The sequence below is a fragment of the Silene latifolia genome, chromosome 1, assembly GCF_048544455.1.
Source record: "Silene latifolia isolate original U9 population chromosome 1, ASM4854445v1, whole genome shotgun sequence".
NCBI lineage: Eukaryota > Viridiplantae > Streptophyta > Magnoliopsida > Caryophyllales > Caryophyllaceae > Silene > Silene latifolia.
In genome coordinates this window covers 94,049,618-94,076,629 of record NC_133526.1, presented here as the reverse complement: position 1 = coordinate 94,076,629, position 27,012 = coordinate 94,049,618, and the positions used below count along the sequence as shown (strand labels likewise).

The 27,012-nt window shown below is 40.1% G+C and overlaps 5 non-coding genes across 5 annotated transcripts; all 5 read left to right on the top strand.

Annotated features, from left to right (window-relative positions):
* The first annotated feature begins 16,300 nt into the window (after window positions 1–16,300).
* On the top strand, window positions 16,301–16,372 carry TRNAG-UCC (transfer RNA glycine (anticodon UCC)). Its single transcript has one exon. It is a non-coding gene; the product is annotated as a tRNA-Gly (tRNA).
* Window positions 16,373–17,939: 1,567 nt separating this feature from the next.
* TRNAG-UCC (transfer RNA glycine (anticodon UCC)) lies at window positions 17,940–18,011 on the top strand. The gene has a single exon. It is a non-coding gene; the product is annotated as a tRNA-Gly (tRNA).
* A 2,934-nt stretch (window positions 18,012–20,945) lies between these two features.
* On the top strand, window positions 20,946–21,017 carry TRNAG-UCC (transfer RNA glycine (anticodon UCC)). Its single transcript has one exon. It is a non-coding gene; the product is annotated as a tRNA-Gly (tRNA).
* Window positions 21,018–22,579: 1,562 nt separating this feature from the next.
* Window positions 22,580–22,651, top strand: TRNAG-UCC (transfer RNA glycine (anticodon UCC)). The gene has a single exon. It is a non-coding gene; the product is annotated as a tRNA-Gly (tRNA).
* A 2,942-nt stretch (window positions 22,652–25,593) lies between these two features.
* TRNAG-UCC (transfer RNA glycine (anticodon UCC)) lies at window positions 25,594–25,665 on the top strand. The gene has a single exon. It is a non-coding gene; the product is annotated as a tRNA-Gly (tRNA).
* Window positions 25,666–27,012: the final 1,347 nt, after the last annotated feature.

Here is a 27,012-nt window from a genome sequence, read left to right as displayed (position 1 = left end):
CCAAATAATAAAGCAAAGAATAAAAGAAGAGAACTCGATTGATTGATGAAGAGTTGTCAATCCTCCAATAATAACCCAATAATCTTCAATTACCCAAAAGTGACAAACTTGAACAATAATTAAGGAAAGTTAATGTGTAATTTGTGGAAAGATTAAAGAGTAATTTATTCTAACCTACTCCTAATCTAAGAAGAATTTCTAATATGGGAACTTGATCTAATCTAAAACTCCATGCCTTGATTTTTTACAAGTGGGGTATATATAGTAGAGCTTCATTAGGTTAACTAAGGCTAATTAGTAATTACATTTGTGAGTTCTAAGCAGGGAATTGCTAGTCTTTTCGGAGAGATGAGCATCTCGGCTGAAGACGCCACGATCCGCTTGTCCCGGAGGGGAATCCGCTCGGATTGTTGCAGAGGTGGACGAGCGTCTTTGGGCAAATCCGCTCGGATTTTAGCAAGGGAATCCGAGTGTCTCGAAGGCTTGGACGCTCGGATTATGCTTCTTGGACGGGCGTCTTGTCTTTTTGGCCGCTCGGATTCTGCTTCAGGATCCTTCTCTTCGATTACTTCTTATTCTTATCGGATTAGTCTTTAATTCTTGCCTCCTCTTCATACTAGTCCATCTAATATCATCAATAAGCTTCCAAGTATGCACGAAAGACGGGAATTTCCGCCTTATTTTCTCCTTTCCTAAAAAACATGTCCAATGCAATAGGAAAGCAAAATAGAAAGTATTTTACGGATAAAATGGTCATAAAATGTTATAATAGTATGCAAAATGGGTTTAATTAGGGGACTAAATGTGCGCATATAATGTTCATATCACTTGAAGAGTCTTCCTTGATTATTTGTCCACTTGATCGACTTTCTCCATCCTTTCTGCGGATTGGCGTTGGTTTCTGTGATTAACGCGGTAGGGTTGAAGTGATCGTCTTGAAGTATCATGGTAATAATCTTATCCTGCGCGGCTCTGACAAAAATCGATCTTCTCCAAATAGTAGACTAACAGCTTATTCGTCTAAGCAAGGTGCTTGACGAGTCTTGGCGGTAGGAACCATTTCTAGAGGAATGAAGTAGCAATCGTGAAAGATCTCGATTCTGGCTAGCTTCTTTTCGAGATAGTGCCAAGGCTCGGGAAATCCGTGAAAGATATCTTAACTTCCTTCCCTAACGAAGTATCCATTTAAGGTAGGGAGGTAGGGTCGCATTTGGATTCCCACGTTTTTACGGTTTTGAACTTGAGCGAGCATCTCCAGAACTTCCTCTTTAGTGGGTTTGTATCCTAGTATAAGGGGTATTCTTTGTCAGTTGCCCTCTTTGTAGGGTGCAAAAGTGTTCCTTCGGATAGGATTCAAAGGCATTCCCGGGAAATATCCCTGGGTTTTGAGTATGTGGTTGACCACTAAATTAGAGTAGGGATTGAAGTACAAAGGTGCCAACTCGCTTTCTATGATGCATATGCTATGGAAGCCCCCAAGTTCATGTACTGGATCCGCAAGGACTTGATTACTTGACTTCTTTTCGATTATTACCTTGATGGGTGACGAAGTGATCGTCACCACCTTACCATTTAGTGGGATTTTGATTTCCTGGTGGAGGGTGGATCTTACCGCTTTGGAAGCGTGAATCCGGGGTCTTCCCAGAAGTATGTTAAAGGATGCCTCAATGTTTACTATTTGGAAGTTAACCTTTCACTCAATTGGCCCTGTGGCTATGGTTAGATTAGCAAGTCCTATTACCTTTCGTCGTGTACCATCATATGCGCGAACACCTTGGTTGGTAGGAGTCCAATCCGACTCTTTCATGCCCAATTTGTATGCCGTTTTCAAGGGTATGACATTGACTGCGGAGCCATCATCTACCAAAGTCATTGGCACATTCTTCTTTAGGCAAATGACAGTGATATAAAGAGTCGAGTTATGACTAGCACCAAAGAGTGGCAAATCTTCATCCGAGAAAGTAATAGGATTACTTAGCTTTGGTGATTCTTGGAAGACCAAGTTGACCACGTCGTCGGGTGTGGAGTTATGTGCCACATTTAGTTTGGCCAAGGCTTGCAGTAAGGCTTGGCGATGTGGGAATGAGCTTGCCACTAGTTGCCAGACTGAAAGATCAGCCTTTGTCTTCTGTAGTTGCTTTAGCAAATGGTCAGTAGAGTTATCTTCATTAGCATTTGGTGTGACCACATTGGTTGGACCGTTCGCTATGGGATCATTTTGAGAAGTGTTTTGGTATGGGCGTCCCGAACGAGTAAGGTGGTCTACATCTTGATCTTCACAATTTTGGACTATTTGCTCACTGATTTTGACTAGGTAGTGTTCAGTGAGATACTCATTTTCATCATCATCGGCCCATATCCCATTGATGGCAGCAAGTTCCCTCATTCTTATGATTTCGGCTTCCAATTGGATAATTTGGTCGACTAGTTCATCAACCATGGCTACTACTTCTTGCATTGTAGTGTTTTGAGAGAAGACCAGTGGTGTACGTTCTTTAGGTGTGGCGTTGGGATCACGTAGTGTTGCTACTGCACTTTCTAGTTCCATGACTTGCCTATTCACACTTTTTGCCCATGCAATGAAATCGGTGATGGTTGGAGAAATGGTAGAGTAGTTCCCTTCATTCTCTATTGCATGAATTTCATCTTTGACTGGAGAAATGAGGTGTGAACAATCTATGCTAGATTCTTCACTTGTAATCACTAGAATTCCAAGAGGATTCTGAGTGTTGTTAGGCTTACCTCCTGGCGGTATTGGTAGGCGACCGTCTTCAATCATGTCTTGAAGCACATTTTTCAATTTGTAGCATTTCTCTGTATCATGTCCCTTGCCTCTATGGTATTCGCAGTACGAATTCTCATCCCAGAATTTGGATTTCTTTTCCGGTTCGGGTGTAGGGCCTATGGGTTGATGTTTACCCAGTTTCATCAACCTTTTTAGAGCATTGGAATATGTGTCCCCAAGATTTGTGAATTTCCTTGGTGGGGTACTCTTCTTAGATGGCTCGAGAAGGTTACCTTCATCAGTTTTGCTAGTAGAGCCGTAAGAACGACTTGTTGAGCCTTGATATCCACGACCTACCGTTTTGGACAAAAGCCCTTTGCGGATGTCATCCTCGATCCTTGTTCCTAGTACGGTCAGATCTTCGAAGGTCTTAATGTTTTGGTACCTCAAATAATTTGCATAGATGGGCTTTAGGTTGTCCACGAATTTCTCCACGAGGGTAGCTTCATCTGGACGTTCAACAAATTGAGTACTAGTCTTCCTCCACCTACTTAGAAAGTCGGTGAAACCTTCTTTGTCATTTTGGGTAAGAACCTCTAAAGTGCACATTTTGACTTGGATTTCAGCATTATCCTCGTATTGTTTGGCAAACTCAATTACGACATCATCCCAGGTAGCGATCTTCTTATGTTCTAGATAATAGAACCATTGTTTTGGGATGGTGTCAAGAGATGAAGGAAAGATCCTTAAGAACATCTCGGGTTTAATGTCTTTGATAGACATGTAATCCTTGAAAGCACGGATATTGTTAAAAGGGTTTTCATGCCCCTTGAATTTAGGGATACCTGTCATGTTGAAGTTGGTTGGCAACTTGGAACTCACGGCTTCATATTTGCGATTATTTTCCCTATAAATGTCATCCCCTTTGAGATAAATCAATTGTTCTTCCAAGTATTGGAGTCGTTTCTCAGCTATATTCATACCTATGGGAGGGTTTTCGTCCCCGAAGTTATTCACAAATTCATCAGACACTTAACTTTCTCGAAGAGGCATCCTCGTTTCCACGGCATATATTCGGCCTTCGATTGTGTCAAGGCGATCGTACACTTGGTCTTGAGTGAGTTGGAGATGAGCTAGCGCGGCTAGGATTTGATCATTACCATTCTGGAGTTTGTTGAAGTTCACGTCGCTTGTTTCAGGCATCTTGGAAACTGAATAAGAGATCGACGACGAATCAAAACACGATCGACCATTCTAGCACACTTACTCGAAAAGAAACGTTTTGACTCGTGAAGTGGGAGTGTGCCACTTGTCTCAAGTGAGTTTTGAGGAAATGACGAAGTTTGAAAATGTTGGTCCTAGTCAACTTTAGTGTAGTAGTAGGAGTGGACTCGAAGTGAGGTTTTGAAATGGGTTTTGAGGCCCGAATTTTGACTTGACAATTGGACAGAGTTTCGACTGGTTTTGCGCTAATATTAGGCTTAAGTTTCGGAATCTTTACATTTTTTTCAAAAGGATTTTGATTTTACAAAAATCGTCATGGTTTTGTTTAGAAATGGTGATCACATATGGTACAAACATTATACAAGAATTATAACGGGATGCTGAGTGCATTTAGAAGTGTTTTGGTTTAAAGGGTGGGTTGCCATACCGAACAATCAAATCCAAGGTCTGTGGAGAGGCTCGTACCAAACAAGAGTAAGGTCGATTCCTAGTCCATTTCCTCAAGTAGTGAAAGTCCTTAATACAAACAAGAGTAAGTACCATGGTACGGATGACGTCAATCGCTATCCATCCTTAGGCCCAAATAAGAATTAGGACCGTATAGACAGGACGATTGGTCGAATGGGTTGGGTTGGGCCAAGGAAGGCCGAATGAAACGATCTAGGAAGACCGAGTTATGAAAACCGACAATTGTCTTGTACAAACTATTCCCTAACCTTGTTCAAATTTCACCCTTTTAGCTACACGTAAGTGTATTATCCTCAACGGAGTCGACAAACTGTGGACGCGGGCCCACGGTGGCGAAAAAGCGAAGAAAGCTTTTCTCTCTTTGGTTTATTTGCATTTGTGGAGTCGCCACCAATTTATTGTGGAAAATTGGAAACCGTTCGAATACCTCGTCTCATGTCAAGACACAAAGTAATGACATGAACACTAAGCACTCGTTACCCTTAGCATTCTATGTCTAGAATAACTCTCATGGATGCCAATGAACACGGATGTTCACAGAGATCTGGAGTAAGGGGTGAGGGTACGTATTATGAAGCTCTTTTGATCGAACACCTAATCCCGCCCGCCTAGATAGCGGACTCTACTAATGATTAGGGAAATTTTCTATACTCGATATATTGACGGTTATATGCATGCAATGCAACATCCAATAAATTAATCCTAGCATGTGAGAATTAACTAAGTCGGTTAACACGTGATTTAACATACAATTGAGTCGAAGTAGGAATTTAGGTTAATTGCATGTGAAAGTATACAAACAATACGATGAAAGAAATACAATAAAAATACAATAAAGGAACATTACAATAATTACATCGGATTTAACGATTTATGTCGAAAATACATTTAAAACGGATGGTTTTAGAAAAGAAAGAATAAATAAATTAACGAACAGAAATTATGGGTGATAATACGGATAATGGTAAATTAATACGTAATTAATAGCTATGTCAAGGCCGAAACGGGATTTCAGGGATAGAAATCAACCGGGAACAGGCGCAGCAGAGCTGCGTCCTTTAGAAGAGGTGCAGCTGTAATACCCGCCCCTTTTAGGGACCCGTTGACCAGCGTTGACCGACCTTGGGAACGGTAATGGTGCTTAGGATTACGTGCCATAGTTACTTTGTGTCTTGAGTTGTGGGTGGTACTCGATAGAGTAGAGGCTACTCGATCGAGTAGCTTGGATACTCGATCGAGTAGGGGCCACTCGATCGAGTATGTTAGTTACTCGATCGAGTAGCGTCTTTTCAGCGAGGGTTTATAATCGTGTTTTCCCAAAGCCGCAAATCATTTCCGCCTCTTTCTTCTAAACCTAGATGTCGTTCCTTCCTCTTCCCTTCACCATATGCCTTCCATGGGAGCCTTTGAAGGTCCATGTGCCTTAGGAGTGCATAGCTTGAGTCGGGTAGCGGTCCTTTTCCAGGTTTCCTCATGTAGGTATGTCGTCATCATCATCCGTACCTTTGTTTTTTAGTTAGGGTTAGAATGGTAGTGATAGATGGTTATATTGTGTGTATAGGTGTTGCTTGTTTGCTGGGTATTGCGTGTATGGACATGGAATCGTCGTAGTCGCTTAAAGGTAGGTTCGCCTACTCAGTTTCTGTTGAATGACTAGAGTGTCGGTAGTTGTGTGATGTTGTATTGTTGTTGTGACCGTATAGTTGAGTATCCATGGTAGTTGGTTGGTGTATGCTGGATGTCGGTTGTTGTTGTATTGCAGTTGTCTGTGATTGTTTGTTTGTGGTTCTCGAGGTGCGTCCTCGGCTGAGTGGAGTCACTTGCGGGAGTGGCTTCACGCCCTAGTTTCGCCCTCCGTGGAACCCACCACGGGAGGGGATGTGCACATTAATGGGACAGGGTTATCACTCGGTATGATGAGTGGGGCTTAGGTGGGAACGGTTGCAGTCCCCCACTGGCAGGGCTGGTCCAGTGGACAGTCGGTGACGGAGATTGATTGGAGTGGTTATGATTGTGTGTGATTGGTTGTGTTTGTGTTGTGTTGACGATTGTGGTTGGTTTGTGTTGTGTCTTGTCTCAGTTACTGACCTTGTGTGGTTGTCTTGTTTGTTTATGTGTCTGCCGTGATCCCATATGGTGAGCAGTCAGTCTTAGCAGGTGTTGATGTGGTGATTTTGGAGTCTGGCGAGGGGGTGTGTCGTCACGAGTTCTGATAGAGATAATGTGTAGCTGACGAGTTGTACCTTTATTTTGTTAGTTGGTTGTAACACTTGTAATATAACTATAATTGTTCTTTTATCGACTTTTGATGATTACTTACCTCGGGCAACCGAGATGGTAATGCCTTTATATGCTAAGGAAGGTCTGGTTAAGGCTCCTCGGTATATGGGGGTGTTACAAAGTGGTATCACAGCGGCGATTTTGGAACCTGTAACAAATGAACCTAATGAACGTAGTGAGTCTAATAAAATGAACCTGGTGTATGTGTAATGGGAGCCCCAGCTGATGCTAGATTTTGGGTGAGTAGGCGCCCTCATTTCAAGATCTTGGCCCCATTGTGCTTAAGCCAGTCACCGGGTATGGGGATATGGAGTCAGTAAGTATGTGCTTAACGTGTATGGTGTTTATGTGAGAATTGTTTGTGGTTAAGTCTTTGCTGAAGTTAATATCGGTACAATAGTTACGTTAAAATCGTGTATGGTGAATTTGTGGTGGAGTAAGGTGCGTATGTGATGATAATGAGAAACGTAGAAGGTTTTATATGATAGAAGTGTGTGAAAAGAGTAGAGATGTGTGCTGTGATATGAAATGTGATACTGCTGGTGTCTGTTTCAGGTTGTTAGTCTATACTAGTTTATAAGTCTTACAGTAGCCATGATAATGATAGCTAAAGAAGTGTTGAGTTATAATGAGAATTATCAAAAATAGTAATGAGTATATGCAATGTTTAATGGTTGAAAGTTTCCGCTTGTGTGGTGATTAATTTGTGTAGAATAATTTTTTTTATGTTGAAGCATGAATATGTTGCTAATACACTTGGACAATACATGGAAATTTATCGTTAATTATGTGCTTCAAGTAGAGTGAGTATAAATTTGTTAATAAAGTAGTAAAACAAGTTTAGACATGATATAATGAGATAGTTGCATGCATGGATGACTCGGTAGCCGGTAAATCGTGTTACGAGAAGTTCATGATAGAATAATGCGATGTGAATTTTATTTGATAAGACTGTATGATATATTTGGTTAGAAACGGTAATATATGAATGAGTGCGATAACCAGTGACGACTTCCGAACTTGGTTTGGAGTCGACACGTGATATTGTTTTGCAGGAACTTTCAGTTAACTTTGTAATTCTGACCGTGTACTCAATCTTACTTGACCGAGTGCGAGTGCTTACTAGACCGAGTAGACCTCGGTCGATCTAGTTAGGAAGCTAATACGTCGAGATGTAGGAATTTCCTACGGTTACTCGATGAAATAGCGCCTACTCGATCGAGTAGAGGGCACTCGATCGAGTAAGCTACAGTACAGGGGCTGTCGCGGGTTTCATAAAACCCTTATTCTTCCTCATTCTTCCTATTTCTTCTTCTTCTTTTGCAAACCCTAACCTCTTAAACCTCTCTAAAGCTCTTGTATCTTGTGTTTGTTGTGATTAATTTGGGTAGTTTTCTTTGCTTTGATTTGCTCTTGCACTTCCTATTTGATCAAGGTATGAATTTCTTTCCTAATTTCATGTTTTCATCACTTAGAATTAATTGGGATGGTGGAATAATCTGAAATTTCGGTTTATATGGAAGAAAAGTTGCTTGTAATTGTTGTAATATGATTCACATGCTTCCCTTTTATGATTGTTGTTGTTTATTGTGCTAAAATTGAATAGAAAATGCAAAATTTGGGGACGAATTTTCTAGGGTTTGTGAAATCAACTTGATTTTTGGGTGTCTTTTACATGTTGAATGATGAAATCGAGTAGTATATGTTGCATATATCATGTGGGAAGTCGAATTTTGTGATTTTCACCTTAAAATTTGCCTTAAAACTCCGTCTTAAAAATGTCCCAAATCGAAATTCGTTTCCAATGAATGAGATTTTGTGTTGAATATGAATGTATGTTGAAGGGTAAAACCATGGAAGTAGTGGTAGTAATGTTAATTCATGCTAAATATGTCAAAATTGTTACAGCTGAAGAGACCGTCTGATTACTAGAATTGTGAAGTCTACTCATAATGTTTGATTGTCGGTAATGGTGTACACTTAGTTTCCCTTTTAGGAGCATACATGAATGTTTCACATGTTTTCAAGTATATATGGAGTTGTAATTAAGCCATGTGATGACAGTTGTAGTAGTCGAGTAATTCATGTTAACTATGCTAAACTTTTCACAGCTGTAGAGACCGTCTGAGATACAATAAATTGAAATTCTATGTATAAATTGGGAAATTGTTGGTGATAGTGTGTACATAGATGATTTGTCCAATGCTTAATTTGTGCACATTACATGTTTTAAGTGCCTATGTAAGTATGTTTAAACTGTATGCTGAAACAGATGCCGAGACTAAACCTAGGAACCCGTCAAAGTAAGAGGGGAAGGGCTTCTCAGCCCGAAATTGGGGAGGGTAGTGGACCAGTAGTACCATCTGTACCGGAGTACCCTTCAGTAGTCTTTGTGGACTACAAGCAGAGGGAGAGGTTTGTACCTTTGCAGGCCCGGAAGATGAGACCCACCCGTTGTGTGGACACCACACTTCTAGATGACCTGGGGATTGAGGCGGATGTCCGTCACATCTTTGAGACCTTGGGGTTCACGGAGCTATATCGTTTAAGGAAACATTCCTATGCCTTCCTGACTTTGGAGTTCATGAGCTCGTTTAAATAAGAGCCGAATGAGTAGACTGTCCCATTCCGTCTTATGAATACGAGTTTTGTGTTAACCATGGACCTCTTTGCTTCTCACCTTGGTTTGGCTAAGCCTCCCAAGGGATCCATCCGCGGGATTCCAGCTGAGTGCGGGGTTTGCCGCCTTATGCCTTGCCTCACTGGGAAGTCAGCTCCCACCGCCAGCAATATGTTGATTAATGATGTGCAGCATGTCACTTTGAGGATCTTCCTTCGTTCCATATCCAATCTTCTTTATGAGAGGCCTGACATGAGTAAGTTAAACTCTCACGAGTTATTGCTTTTGATGGCTTATCTTAACCCGGAGCGGACAGAGAAGGTGGTATTTAATGCTCCTGCCATGGTCTGTGCCAGCCTTGCTTTGATGGCTTCTTCTACCACTCGGTACTTGAGTTGTGGTGCTTTGGCCACTCGGTTAGCTGAAACGCTAACCTCCTTTAAGGCTTCTTCTGAGTACGTCCCTCTAGCCACTCCAGTGCCTACCATGGACAGAGATTACTACCTCGACCTGAAATGGTTGAGAACCTTGCCGGATGGTAGCCTAGCTTGGAGGGTGTGGGGTATGAGCTGGATGAGGTTACCGGCCCCTGAGCACCTCCCACCGACAGAGCCGTTAGACCCAGTGGTGGTAGCTGTTGACTCCGACGAAGAGGAGGATGATGATGTACCTCGGCAGCGTCAAACGTACCTCATTGACGGCACGATCCTTCAAGTTATGCCCGAGCCGAGGAAGGGGGAGAAGGTGAGAGCGGCGGAGGATAGGCCCAGGCTAGGGAGGGGACCACGTCGTGTGAGGGAGAGGACGGCTGAGACCCAGCCACAGCCAGCAGCACCGCCTCAGTACCCATTTCCTTGTTACCCCTACCTTGATACCCCGGAGACACGTTCGAGTTACTTGGCAGAGAGAGTGTCCTCTACCTTGACGCTCCGGAACATGTATGAGATAGCATATGCTCAGGGTATTGGGACCGAGGGACCACACCCAGTGTGGTGGAGCGGGGTTGGGGACTACAGTGAGGTTTTCCACTCCTATGGGGTGGACATGGCAGCATGGGGGACACCACAGTCCTTTGCTTTTGGCGGTTTGACCCCATGGTATGAGAGTCCAGGAGCGGGAGCGGGGGTCGACGCGGGTCTTGGGACATCAGAAGCAGGCACCTCGGGAGGGGATGGAGCTGGGGATGAGATGATGGAGGAGCAGCAGCAGCAGGAGTGATACTCCTTTTCTTTCTCTTTGTTTATGGTTTTGGTTGTTGGATGGTAATAGTCTTTTTCCAGTTCGTACTTCTTACATTTGGTTTGTATGGATGGCCATAAGGCTGTATTTGCTTAGATTAGATTTGTTTGCAGGATTCTGGGGGTCGGGTTGTCATCCCGACTCACGTTTATGTGACATTCTATATATATATATATATATATATATATATATATATATATATATATATATATATATATATATATATATATATATATATTGTGTTATGACAGGAAGATTTCGAGGATCTTGACCCGTGGCCACTCGACCGAGTGCCCCTTACTCGATCGAGTAGTTGCAGGTGTGACGGGGATGGAGTATTCTAATTTGAGGCTACTCGATCGAGTATTTAAGACACTCGATCGAGTAGGGCCAGCTCGATTGAGTACCCTATATACTCGATCGAGTGGCACTGTTACAGGAATATTTCGTTAATCAAAATTGTTTTAATGGTTATATCATTGCATGTTTTGATGTTTAATATGGTTGTTTATGATTAGTAACATGTTTGGATCGTTAAATTGATATGTTGGAAGTCGTGTTTGGATTTTGAACGCAGATCCGTAACGAATAGTGCAAGTAGTAGTTGATTCTTATTGCATTCATTTTACATCCTCAATGTCTACTAGTTATATTTCACCGGAGTTGTGTATTTCCCGTATATATATACAATTGATATATACATGCTTTATAACTGTGGCTAATTATTCGAGTAAAGTAGCAAATGATTTTATGAATTAATGTTTGTGTGATTAATGAGTAATGTCCATAAGGCATTGTATGTGTTGGTTTTATGACAAGAGGTAAGCTTTAAGTAATGTGAGTAATAATTCGGTGGTGAACTTCGGGGACGAAGTTCCTTTTAGAGGGGAAGAGTAATGTCGCAAAATAAAAACGTCGATATTGCAATTATTTTGTTGCTTGTTTATAATGTTTTCTATTATTTCTATTACATTCCTAGTACGAAGCTATGAGTATTTTCATTGTTCGTCGAGTAATTTGTATGTTGAAGTGAAGGTTGAATGAGGTGCTATCAAAAGGCAGTCATAAGAGAGATAGTTATGATGTCATGCGTTTGAATAGAATCGTATCGTTGGGTAACGTAGTGGTGTTAATGTGACATGTTTTGTGTTGATGGTTGTGTACTAGCGAAAGGGTAATCTCGTAGTGTGTAGCTAAGGGTTGTGAGCAGCAGTGTAGTCGTTGGTTGTGATGGTTCATGTTTTGAGGTTGGTATTTCAAGTGGTAGAGTGTAGGAGTCGATCTAGATGGAGTGTTAGACAGTTGATGATGATGACATGGGAGATAGTATTTCTGGGGAGTAGTGACCTATGTTGGAGAAGTAGTGATGTCGCCTTGTTTCCGTATCTTGTGCTTTGGGATAGGTGAGTTGAACTTGGGGACGAAGTTCTTTTTAAGGGGAGAAGACTGTAATACCCGCCCCTTTTAGGGACCCGTTGACCAGCGTTGACAGACCTTGGGAGCGGTAATGGTGCTTAGGATTATGTGCCATAGTTACTTTGTGTCTCGAGTTGTGGGTGGTACCCGATAGAGTAGAGGCTACTCGATCGAGTAGCTTGGATACTCGATCGAGTAGGGGCCACTCGATCGAGTATGTTAGTTACTCGATCGAGTAGCGTCTTTTCAGCGAGGGTTTATAATCGTGTTTTCCCAAAACCGCAAATAATTTCCGCCTTTTTCTTCTAAACCTAGATGTCGTTCCTTCCTCTTCCCTTCACCATATGCCTTCCATGGGAGCCTTTGAAGGTCCTTGTGCCTTAGGATTACATAGCTTGAGTCGGGTAGCGGTCCTTTGCCAGGTTTCCTCATGTAGGTATGTCATCATCATCATCCGTATCTTTGGTTTTCAGTTAGGGTTAGAATGGTAGTGATAGATGGTTATATTATGTGTATAGGTGTTTCTTGTTTGCTGGGTATTGCGTGTATGGACATGGAATCGTCGTAGTCGCTTAAAGGTAGGTTTGCCTACTCAATTTCTGTTGAATGTCTAGAGTGTCGGTAGTTGTGTGATGTTGTATTGTTGTTGTGATCGTATAGTTGAGTATCCATGGTAGTTGGTTGGTGTATGCTGGATGTAAGTTGTTGTTGTATTGCAGCTGTCTGTGATTGTTTGTCTGTGGTTCTCGAGGTGCATCCTCGGCTGAGTGGAGTCACTTGCGGGAGTGGCTTCACGCCCTAGTTTCACCCTCCGTGGAACCCACCACGGGAGGGGATGTGCACATTAATGGGACAGGGTTATCGCTCGGTATGATGAGCGGGGCTTAGGTGGGAACGGCTGCGGTCCCCCACTGGCAGGGCTGGTCTAGTGGACAGTCGGTGATGGAGATTGATTGGAGTAGGTATGATTGTGTGTGATTGGTTGTGTTTGTGTTGTGTTGACGATTGTTGTTGGTTTGTGTTGTGTCTTGTCTCAGTTACTGGCCTTGTGTGGTTGTCTTGTTTGTTTATGTGTCTGAAGTGATCCCTTATGGTGAGCTTGATCGGTCTTAGCAGTGTTGATGTGGGCGATATTTGGAGTCTGGCGGGGGTGTGTGTCGTCACGAGTTCTGATAGAGATAATGTGTAGCTGACGAGTTGTACCTTTATTTTGTTAGTTGGTAGTAACACTTGTAATATAACTATAATTGTTCTTTTATCGACTTTTGATGATTACTTAACTCGGGCAACCGAGATGATAATGCCTTTATATGATAAGGAAGGTCTGGTTAAGGCTCCTCGGTATATGGGGGTGTTACAGCAGCAGTCGCTGCGTCTGTTCCTGGGTTGAGTTCTGGCTGTGAAGCCGGAACCGCATCTCGTTAATGTTTATTGGTGAATTTAATGGTTGATTAATGGTATTGACTCGGATGAAAGTGATTAATAAATTATTTACAAGTGAATGAGGTCATAAAAACGATAAAACATGGATGAAACCGATTAGAACGAATTATATAAGATTTACAAGGTTATTTACAAATTAACAAGCTAATTAAATTAATTAGGCTAAACAGATTACTAATGATGAATTAATGATGGTGACGGATGAATAACAGATACAAGTATATCAAATATGAATTCCAGAGATTCAATATGGGAAATCGAATTTCTAAAACTCGAATTTACTTTAATGACGAAAACCCGCAAATATGAATTACTTGGGATTTAAGTCGGGATTTTGAAAGATGAATTAATCAACAATGAATTATTTACATGTTAATATTGTTATACTCGAATTATTATGTTAATGAAACGACGAACAATTAATAACAAAACAAAAAACAATCGAATTATCAAAAGACGAAGATAGAAGAAAGGAAGCAGGAACTGCGGTAGCCTCACGAAGAGGTGCAGCAGGTACTGCGTCCCTTCGAAGAGGCGCAGCAGTTGTTGCGTCCTTTCTCGACGGTTGTCTTCTGATAATCCGTGAAAAGGGTTTCGACATAAATCTTACATTAATGATTACAAAAATAAATAACAATAATAAAAGAAAGATTTACACCCTCAGACTTACATGTTTGACGAAACGAGATGAACTAAGTTAACATTTAGTGATGCTCGACTCGAATGTACGACGAAAGTGCCCTCTAGGAGGAAAACGAACAAGATTGATTAAAGTTGATTGATGTGGAGTTGGTCAAATTGGTCAGTCATGCAAACGAGGTTGGTACTCAGAAGGATCCGAGCTTACGTGGTCGAAAGTTCAAGCACGTAGACGCCAAAAACTAAGAACGTGGTCTAGAATGCAAAGGGAGAAGAGAAGGGCGGACACTCGTGTGAGAAATATGTGAGACCGAAGGTCTCTATTTATACTAATCACACGGAGGAAGTAGGGTTTTCGGAGAAACTTTGAAGTGAATCTGGAAAAGAAACGGAAAATACGCAGAAAAGGACTGAGGAAGAGGCGCCGTAGGCACTGCGTCCCTCGGAAGAGGCACAGCACCTGCTGCGTCCTTTCCTCAGTGGTTTCCTCCTGCGGAAGAAAGATTTCCGCGTTTCTATTATGGAATAGCGGATTCATCTCGTTTCCTTAATATTTTGTGTGAATATTACGGGAGATATTTTACCAAAGATCAAAAGATTGGAAAATATGGAATAGAAATATCCGGAACATTCCAGAACATTCTGACTCGGTTTTAGAAAATAAAGACGGTTTTTTGACCCGGACTCCAAATGTACTCTAATTACTGCCAAAACGACCGTATCGGCACGTAGATGACAATTAAGAGGTAGACACAAGCGTTTGAGCGACCACTTGACGATAAACTTACGAACTGTCACAAATCGTTCCGTATACCAAACATGCGGCCCAATCATCACCGGGTGGCTTGCGGGAGGTGCAGAAATGAGGTATCTACAACAACTAATATCGAATAACTAACAAGCTAATCACAACGATGAATTACAAATCAAAAACTTTAAAATGATGGATGTAAAACGAAACAGTTTTCAAAAATTAAAATGGACGAATTACTAACTCAAACAACGGTAAACTAATCCACGTAAAATGAATAGATTTTTACTTTTTAAATCAAAACGACGAATTACTAATTGAAACAAAATTTAAATAGTCGACTTACACCGAAGTCGACATAAAACGAATCGACTTTTTTTACAAGAAAAGAAAGGGGAAAGGTGGAGCCACAACGTCTGGATCCAGATAAGAACGTGCAACTACCACGCCCTCAACTGGGAACAGTCATGTCGCCACCACATCTGGACACAGACAATGCGTAAGACCACCATGCGAGAACCCAGGTGGGGACATGGTCTTTATATTGAACTTGTTTCGGCAAGCTCTTTCTATTTTGGTTGTTAGACTTATGTTTTGCTTGTTGTTGAACTATGTTTAGATGTGTGCCCTGATTAGTTATATTTCTCTTATTGATAATGTTAAGAAGTGCTTAATTCAGCTCGCACACGCGCGCGCGCCGTGCCCGACATCGACCCGGTCCGGATCCGGACTGAAGTGTCCAGCTGCTTAGCCAAATTCGGTTGTTAGTGGGTGAGATTTTCTCTCCCCATTTCCGGCCTTGACTGCCTAGTGTTAGGAGACGGTTTTGGCTCCTTAACTGATCCCGTTCTTTCTACATAATCAGCACTCCTCTACACAACAAAATACTCAACACTCTCGTCTTCCTCGCTTCTCTCTTTCTCCTTTATAATTTCTGGGTAAAGATAATTCAATCGTTCCAATGCTCTCAGTCTCGAGTGGGCGTGCCTGAGTGCAGTAGTGTAAATCATTTTGGAACTATCGGTAAATTGCTGATCGCCACCACGGTCGTACCGCAATATAGTTTTCAAGGCAGTGGCTGTCATACCACGTCACTACAAATCGGGTCATATTTTTCTGATCTCCTAAGCTTTACATTGTTACTGCTTTGTTTTGCACCAACAGTAGCCGTGTAGGACTTGAGAGTTGGGATATATGACCAAATTAGAAAGGTACGGAGTATAATTTTAGCGTGATTTTAATCAATATATATTATATATTATCATTGGGACTGATATTATATGGATACTTTAATACGAGTATAAATCTCATTTTATTTGTAATGTGCAAACCTTATAATTTAAAACACAACTAAAAAAAATTGACCAATTTTCTATACGTATAAGATCCTAGACAAACTTAATACTACATACGGAGTATTTGATATACCTTCCTTGTCTCTGGCTCTCTGCATAGAATTTGGATAATTAAAAAAATAATAAAAGTTTGTCACCAAGCGTCTGTAGTCCAACGGTTAGGATAATTGCCTTCCAAGCAGTAGACCCGGGTTCGACTCCCGGAAGACGTATTCTTTTTCCCACTCTCTCCATTTTGAAAACAGCAAATCTTCATATTTTTTTGTTTATTTCCAATGTGTTATCTATATCTCAATTACTAACTATTGTAGAAAAATTATTCAAATCGCTGACAATATTAATGAACTACTCAACCACCCCTTCCACTCCAAACATTTCAATTAAATAATCGACAAATCGAAAGTACCAACTAATATCGAATAACTAACAAGCTAATCACAGCGATGAATTACAAATAAAAAACGTTAAACTGATGGATGTAAAACGAAACAATTTTCTAAAATTAAAATGGACGAATTACTAACTCAACCAACGGTAAAGTAATCGACGTAAAATGAATAGATTTTTACTTTTTAAATCAAAACGACGAATTACTAATTGAAACAAGATTTAACTAGTCGACTTACACCGTAGTCGACATAAAACGAATCAACTTTTTTTACAAGAAAAGAAAGGGGAAAGGTGGAGCCACAACGTCTGGATCCACATAAGAACGTGCAACTACCACGCCCTCACCTGGGAACTGTCATGTCGCCACCACATCTGGACACAGACAATGCATAAGACCACCATACGAGAACCCAGGTGGGGACATGGTTTTTATATTGAACTTGTTTCGGCAAGCTCTTTCTATTTTGGTTGTTGGACTTATGTTTTGCTTGTTGTTGAACTATGTTTAGATGTGTGCCCTGAATAGCTATATTTCTCTTATTGATAATGTTAAGAAGTGCTTAATTCAGCTCGCACACGCGCGCGCGCCGTGCCCGACATCGGCCCGGCCCGGATCCGGACTGAAGTGTCCAGCTGCTTAGCCAAATTCGGTTGTTAGTGGGGGAGATTTTCTCTCCCCATTTCCGGCCTTGACTGCCTAGTTTTAGGAGACGGTTTTGGGTCCTTACCTGATCCCATTCTTCCTACATAATCAGCAATCCTCTACACAACAAAATACACAACACTCTCGTCTTCCTCTTTTATCTCTTTCTCCTTTATAATTTCTGGGTAAAGATAATTTAATCGTTCCAATGCTCTCAGTCTCGAGTGGGCATGACTAAGTGCAGTAGTGTAAATCCTTGGGGAACTATCGGTAAATTGCTGATCGCCACCACGGTCGTACCGGAATATAGTTTTCACGGCAGTGGCTGTCTTATCGCGTCACTACAAATCGGGTTATATTTTTCTGACCTCCTAAGCTTTACATTGTTACTGCTTTGTTTTGCACCAACAGTAGCCGTGTAGGACTTGAGAGTTGGCATATATTACCAAATTAGAAAGGTACGGAGTATAATTTTAGCGTGATTTTAATCAATATATATTATATATTATCATTGGGACTGATATTATATGGATACTTTAATACGAGTATAAATCTCATTTTGTTTGTAATGTGCAAACCTTATAATTTAAAACACAACTAAAAAAAAAAAATTGACCAATTTTCTATACGTATAAGATCCTAGACAAACTTAAAACTACATACGGAGTATTTGATATACCTTCCTTGTCTCTGGCTCTCTGCATAGAATTTGGATAATTAAAAAATTAATAAAAGTTTGTCACCAAGCGTCTGTAGTCCAACGGTTAGGATAATTGCCTTCCAAGCAATAGACCCGGGTTCGACTCCCGGAAGACGCATTCTTTTTCCCACTATCTCCATTTTGAAAACAGCAAATCTACATATTTTTTTGTTTATTTCCAATGTGTTATCTATGTCTCAATTACTAACTATTGTAGAAAAATTATTCAAATCGCTGACAATATTAATGAACTACTCAACCACCCCTTCCACTCCAAACATTTCAATTAAACAATCGACAAATCGAAAGTAACAACTAATATCGAATAACTAACAAGCTAATCACAGCGATGAATTACAAATCAAAAACGTTAAACTGATGGATGTAAAACGAAACAATTTTCTAAAATTAAAATGGACGAATTACTAACTCAACCAACGGTAAAGTAATCGACGTAAAATGAATTGATTTTTACTTTTTAAATCAAAACGACGAATTACTAATTGAAAAAAGATTTAACTAGTCGACTTACACCAAAGTCGACATAAAACGAATCGACTTTTTTTATAAGAAAAGAATGGGGAAAGGTGGAGCCCCAACGTCTGGATCCAGATAAGAACGCGCAACTACCACGCCCTCACCTGGGAACAGTCATGTCGCCACCACATCTGGACACAGACAATGCGTAAGACCACCACGCGTGAACCCACGTGAGGACATGGTTTTTATATTGAACTTGTTTCGGCAAGCTATTTCTATTTTGGTTGTGGGATTTATGTTTTGCTTGTTGTTGAACTATGTTTAGATGTGTGCCCTGAGTAGTTATATTTCTCTTGTTGATAATGATAAGAAGTGCTTAATTCAGCTCGCACACGCACACGCACCGTGCCCGAGCCCGGCCCGGCCCGGATCCGGACTGAAGTGTCCAGGTGCTTAGCCAAATTCGGCTGTTAGTGGGTGAGATTATTTCTCCCCATTTCCAGTCTTGACTGCCTAGTTTAAGGAGACGGTTTTGGCTACTTAACTGATCTCGTTCTTCCTATGTAAGCAGCACTCCTCTACACAACAAAATACATAACACTCTCGTCTTCCTCTCTTCTCTCTTTCTCTATTATAATTTCTGGGTAAAGATAATTGAATCGTTCTAATGCTCTCAGTCTCGAGTGGGCGTGCCTGAGTGCAGTAATGTAAATCCTTGGGGAACTATCGGTAAATTCATGATCGCCACCACGGTCGTACCGGAATATAGTTTTCAAGGCAGTGGCTGTCTTACCACGTCACTACAAATCGGGTTATATTTTTCTGATCTCCTAAGCTTTACATTGTTACTGCTTTGTTTTGCACCAACAGTAGCGGTGTAGGACTTGAGAGTTGGGATATATGACCAAATAAGAAAGGTACGGAGTATAATTTTAGCCTGATTTTAATCAATATATATTATATATTATCGTTGGGACTGATATTATATGGATACATTAATACGAGTATAAATCTCATTTTATTTGTAATGTGCAAACCTTATAATTTAAAACACAACTAAAAAAAATAAAAATTGACCAATTTTCTATACGTATGTAACACCCCCATATTCCAAGTGCCTTACCAGGACCACTCAGGTATAAGGCTGCTACCATCTCGGTTACCCGAGGCATGATAATCATAAGACAATAACGAAACAACTTTAAATAATATAAGTTTAGTGAAAGGTTACAACTGAAACCAAATACCAAAATATGATATATGTTCTCAAAACCAACTGTCTACTGAATTAACTGAAATGTCATAAAACTAGTAAAACTACAGCGGAAGACTTCTATCGTCAGACGGTGGCACATCCCAGCTATCCCAGTACTCAACTCAAACCTGCTCAATTACTGCTCACCATCCCCGAATGGATCACCGCAGGTTTTACAAACAACAACACGGGGTCAGTACTAATCACACAATCTATATACATCAACAATACGATAAACAGATATCTCACACCGTCACACACACAATCACACCAGTTCCATTATTCTCAATCACCGACTGTCCACTGGACCAGCCCTGCCAGTGGGGGACCGCAGCCATACCCACCAAATCCCCGCTCCTCATATTGAGCGAATTCCTTGTTCATTAATGTGCACATCCCCTTCCGTGGCGGGTTCCACGAAGGGCGAAACTAGGGCGTGAAGCCACTCCCGCAAGTGACTCCACTCAGCCGAGAACGCATCTCGAGAACCAGAGACAACAATCACAATCACAATCACAATCACAACCGCCACAATACAATTACGATACTAAACAATCAAACTCAACACATCAACAATCATCCCATTATGGGACTAATACTGAGTAGGAAATCCTACCTGGAAAGCACAACTATCAGACGGTCTCAACAGCTGTATCAAAAGCCTCTTCTACAAATCCTCCTCCTATCATACATACACATAATTACTACCAAGCATAAAACACCACAAAACCCCCAATTCCCAACATTAGGGTTTAACCAACTTTAAAGAAATACTATAAAAACGGTACATAGGTCTTACCCTCGACGCAAGGAACTCAACGGTATAACGAACGATGAAATCCGACCTTCCAAACCCCGGATTTGCTAACAATGCGATTAAGGTGATGAACGTACTTTGCTTTCTCTATTAACAGTAAATTAGGTTTTGAAAAGTGTTTAGAACAATGACGGAAAAGATTATATACCTTAATCGCATAATTAACAAAACCCGAGAAATAACTCCCCGTAAACCGGCTACTCGGTCGAGTAGCTAAGGTACTCGATCGAGTGCCCCCGTACTCGATCGAGTATCCACGTTACTCGATCGAGTACCCAACAGGTCAGAAACTTTTATAAAACGCAACTCACCCTTACTCGACAGAGTAAGGCCTACTCGATAGAGTACCCAGAGACTTATAACTACGGAGTATTACAACGTATATATAAGATCCTAGACAAACTTAAAACTACATAGGGAGTATTTGATATAACTTCCTTGTCTCGGGCTCTCTGCATAGAATTTGGATAATTAAAAAAATAATAAAAGTTTGTCACCAAGCGTCTGTAGTCCAACGGTTAGGATAATTGCCTTCCAAGCAATAGACCCGGGTTCGACTCCCGGCAGACGCATTCTTTTTCCCACTGTCTCCATTTTGAAAACAACAAATCTTCATATTTATTTGTTTATTTCCAATGTGTTATCTTTATCTCAATTACTAACTATTGTAGAAAAATTATTTAAATCGCTGACAATACTAATGAACTACTCAACCACCCCTTCCACCCCAAACATTTCAATTAAACAATTGACAAATCGAAACTAACAACTAATATCGAATAACTAACAAGCTAATCACAGCGATGAATTACAAATCAAAAACGTTAAACTGATGGATCTAAAACGAAACAGTTTTCAAAAATTAAAATAGACTTACTACTAACTCAAACAACGGTAAACTAATCATGTAAAATGAATAGATTTTTATTTTAAATCAAAACGACGAATTACTAATTGAAACAACATTTAACTAGTCGGCTTACACCGACGTCGGCATTAAACAAATCGACTTTTTTTACAAGAAAAGAAAGTGGAAAGGTGGAGCCACAACGTATGGATCCAGATAAGAACGTGCAACTACCACGCCTTCACCTGGGAACAGTCATGTCGCCACCACATCTGGACACAGACAATGCATAAGACCACCATGCGAGAACCCAGGTGGGGACATGGTTTTTATATTGAACTTGTTTCGGCAAGCTCTTTCTATTTTGGTTGTTGGACTTATGTTTTGCTTGTTGTTGAACTATGTTTAGATGTGTGCCCTGAATAGTTATATTTCTCTTATTGATAATGTTAAGAAGTGCTTAATTCAGCTCGCACACGCGCGCGCGCCGTGCCCGACATCGGCCCGGCCCGGATCCGGACTGAAGTGTCCAGCTGCTTAGCCAAATTCGGTTGTTAGAGGGTGAGATTTTCTCTCCCCATTTCCGGCCTTGACTGCCTAGTTTTAGGAGACGGTTTTGGGTCCTTACCTGATCCCGTTCTTCCTACATAATCAGCAATCCTCTACACAACAAAATATACAACACTCTCGTCTTCCTCTTTTCTCTCTTTCTCCTTTATAATTTCTGGGTAAAGATAATTTAATCGTTCCAATGCTCTCAGTCTCGAGTGGGCATGACTGAGTGCAGTAGTGTAAATCCTTGGGGAACTATCGGTAAATTGTTGATCGCCACCACGGTCGTACCGGAATATAGTTTTCAAGGCAGTGGCTGTCATATCACGTCACTACAAATCGGGTTATATTTTTCTTATCTCCTAAGCTTTACATTGTTACTGCTTTGTTTTGCACCAACAGTAGCCGTGTAGGACTTGAGAGTTGGCATATATTACCAAATTAGAAAGGTACGGAGTATAATTTTAGCGTGATTTAAATCAATATATATTATATATTATCATTGGGACTGATATTATATGGATACTTTAATACGAGTATAAATCTCATTTTGTTTGTAATGTGCAAACCTTATAATTTAAAACACAGCTAAAAAAAAAATTGACCAATTTTCTATACGTATAAGATCCTAGACAAACTTAAAACTACATACGGAGTATTTGATATACCTTCCTTGTCTCTGGCTCTCTGCATAGAATTTGGATAATTAAAAAAATAATAAAAGTTTGTCACCAAGCGTCTGTAGTCCAACGGTTAGGATAATTGCCTTCCAAGCAATAGACCCGGGTTCGACTCCCGGAAGACACATTCTTTTTCCCACTATCTCCATTTTGAAAACAGCAAATCTTCATATTTTTTTGTTTATTTCCAATGTGTTATCTATGTCTCAATTACTAACTATTGTAGAAAAATTATTCAAATCGCTGACAATATTAATGAACTACTCAACCACCCCTTCCACTCCAATCATTTCAATTAAACAATCGACAAATCGAAAGTAACAACTAATATCGAATAACTAACAAGCTAATCACAGCGATGAATTACAAATCAAAAACGTTAAACTGATGGATGTAAAACGAAACAATTTTCTAAAATTAAAATGGACGAATTACTAACTCAACCAACGGTAAAGTAATCGACGTAAAATGAATTGATTTTTACTTTTTAAATCAAAACGACGAATTACTAATTGAAAAAAGATTTAACTAGTCGACTTACACCAAAGTCGACATAAAACGAATCGACTTTTTTTACAAGAAAAGAAAGGGGAAAGGTGGAGCCCCAACATCTGGATCCAGATAAGAACGTGGAACTACCACGCCCTCACCTGGGAACAGTCATGTCGCCACCACATCTAGACACAGACAATGCGTAAGACCACCACGCGTGAACCCACGTGGGGACATGGTTTTTATATTGAACTTGTTTCGGCAAGCTATTTCTATTTTGGTTGTGGGATTTATGTTTTGCTTGTTGTTGAACTATGTTTAGATGTGTGCCCTGAGTAGTTATATTTCTCTTGTTGATAATGATAAGAAGTGCTTAATTCAGCTCGCACACGCACACGCACCGTGCCCGAGCCCGGCCCGGCCCGGATCCGGACTTAAGTGTCCAGGTGCTTAGCCAAATTCGGTTGTTAGTGGGTGAGATTATTTCTCCCCATTTCCAGCCTTGACTGCCTAGTTTAAGGAGACGGTTTTGGCTACTTAACTGATCTCGTTCTTCCTATGTAAGCAGCACTCCTCTACACAACAAAATACACAACACTCTCGTCTTCCTCTCTTCTCTCTTTCTCTATTATAATTTCTGGGTAAAGATAATTTAATCGTTCTAATGCTCTCAGTCTCGAGTAGGCGTGCCTGAGTGCAGTAATGTAAATCCTTGGGGAACTATCGGTAAATTCATGATCGCCACCACGGTCGTACCGGAATATAGTTTTCAAGGCAGTGGCTGTCTTACCACGTCACTACAAATCGGGTTATATTTTTCTGATCTCCTTAGCTTTTCATTGTTACTGCTTTGTTTTGCACCAACAGTAGCGGTGTAGGACTTGAGAGTTGGGATATATGACCAAATAAGAAAGGTACGGAGTATAATTTTAGCGTGATTTTAATCAATATATATTATATATTATCGTTGGGACTGATATTATATGGATACATTAATACGAGTATAAATCTCATTTTATTTTTAATGTGCAAACCTTATAATTTAAAACACAACTAAAAAAAATAAAAATTGACCAATTTTCTATACGTATGTAACACCCCCATACTCCAAGTGCCTTACCAGGACCACTCAGGTATAAGGCTGCTACCATCTCGGTTACCCGAGGCATGATAATCATAAGACAATAACGAAACAACTTTAAATAATATAAGTTTAGTGAAAGGTTACAACTGAAACCAAATACCAAAATACGATACATGTTCTCAAAACCAACTGTCTACTGAATTAACTGAAATGTCATAAAACTAGTAAAACTACAGCGGAAGACTTCTATCGTCTGACGGTGGCACATCCCAGCTATCCCAGTACTCAACTCAAACCTGCTCAATTACTGCTCACCATCCCCGAATGGATCACCGCAGGTTTTACAAACAAGAACACGGGGTCAGTACTAATCACACAATCTATATACATCAACAATACGATAAACAGATATCTCACACCGTCACACACACAATCACACCAGTTCCATTATTCTCAATTACCGATTGTCCACTGGACCAGCCCTGCCAGTGGGGGACCGCAGCCGTACCCACCAAATCCCCGCTCCTCATATTGAGCGAATTCCTTGTTCATTAATGTGCACATCCCCTTCCGTGGCGGGTTCCACGAAGGGCGAAACTAGGGCGTGAAGCCACTCCCGCAAGTGACTCCACTCAGCCGAGAACGCATCTCGAGAACCAAAGACAACAATCACAATCACAATCACAATCACAATCACAACCGCCACAATACAATTACGATACTAAATAATCAAACTCAACACATCAACAATCATCCCATTATGGGACTAATACTGAGTAGGAAATCCTACCTGGAAAGCACAACTATCAGACGGTCTCAACAGCTGTATCAAAAAGCCTCTTCTACAAATCCTCCTCCTATCATACATACACATAATTACTACCAAGCATAAAACACCACAAAACCCCCAATTCCCAACATTAGGGTTTAACCAACTTTAAAGAAATACTATAAAAACGGTACATAGGTCTTACCCTCGACGCAAGGAACTCAACGGTATAACGAACGATGAAATCCGACCTTCCAAACTCCGGGATTTGCTAACAATGCGATTAAGGTGATGAACGTACTTTGCTTTCTCTATTGACAGTAAATTAGGTTTAGAAAAGTGTTTAGAACAATGACGGAAAAGATTATATACCTTAATCGCATAATTAACAAAACCCGAGAAATAACTCCCCGTAAACCGGCTACTCGATCGAGTAGCTAAGGTACTCGATCGAGTGCCCCCTTACTCGATCGAGTATCCACGTTACTCGATCGAGTACCCAACAGGTCAGAAACTTTTATAAAACGCAACTCACCCTTACTCGACAGAGTAAGGCCTACTCGATAGAGTACCCAGAGACTTATAAATACGGAGTATTACAACGTATATATAAGATCCTAGACAAACTTAAAACTACATAGGGAGTATTTGATATTACTTCCTTGTCTCGGGCTCTCTGCATAGAATTTGGATAATTAAAAAAATAATAAAAGTTTGTCACCAAGCGTCTGTAGTCCAACGGTTAGGATAATTGCCTTCCAAGCAATAGACCCGGGTTCGACTCCTGGCAGACGCATTCTTTTTCCCACTGTCTCCATTTTGAAAACAACAAATCTTCATATTTTTTTGTTTATTTCCAATGTGTTATCTATATCTCAATTACTAACTATTGTAGAAAAATTATTTAAATCGCTGACAATACTAATGAACTACTCAACCACCCCTTCCACCCCAAACATTTCAATTAAACAATTGACAAATCGAAACTAACAACTAATATCGAATAACTAACAAGCTAATCACAGCGATGAATTACAAATCAAAAACGTTAAACTGATGGATCTAAAACGAAACAGTTTTCAAAAATTAAAATAGACTTACTACTAACTCAAACAACGGTAAACTAATCATGTAAAATGAATAGATTTTTATTTTAAATCAAAACGACGAATTACTAATTGAAACAACATTTTGAAGGAAATGTAGATTCATATACATTCTTAACATACTCATATATGTCTAAATAAATTGTCATAAAATTAAAACGGATTTTATGCATGCAAACAAATAATATAATAGAGGAGAAATCATGTCCTTACATTCAATATTTCGGTTATATTGGGCACAAGAGAGATCACCTTTCTCTCTTGTTCTTGAGCTTTTCCCTTATGGATGAACAAGATCTAAGTATAAGATCTCTCCCCAAGCTTTATACCCAAGGCTTCTCTTAATTTAATTAATATTACAAATACTAGTATAATATTAATCAAGGTAGAAAAATTGAACCAAAAATATTATTAACACTTTGAATATTTTCGGTATTTAAGAGAGAAGAAGAGAGGATTTTTCTTCTCACTAGAACTCTATTTTGGATGATAGATTGGATTAATGAATAATACACTTCACTAAGTATATTATTAGGAAAAATTATGGAAAAACAATGATGGCATTTGCCTTCTCAAAACCGTGTAAGAGGAGGGCATTAGGGGAGCCAATGCATGGGGAAATTGTTCTTCACAAGGAACAATAGGCTTGCATGGCTAGGTTTGCTTTTAATCATTGTGTTTTCCACTAATTACAAACAACATATAATTAGCTTAAATCCCTCTAATTTTCGGCCCACTCAATAATATGGATTCCATATTATTTTTGTCAATTGTCAATATTTCACATGTCATATGTGACATAAATTTGTTATGTATTTTTAACATATTAAAAATCAACGTATTATCAAAAATACGTCACGTACAAAAATCGACTTAGTAATTTTATAATTACTTGTGCCAAAATATTTTACCATTTATAAATTACAACTGATTGTATTTATAACAATTCATCCAATTTAATTGTTACATTAAACAATTATTTCATCCGAGTAATGATACAATTCAATTACTCGGGATCGTATCTTATTTAATCACAT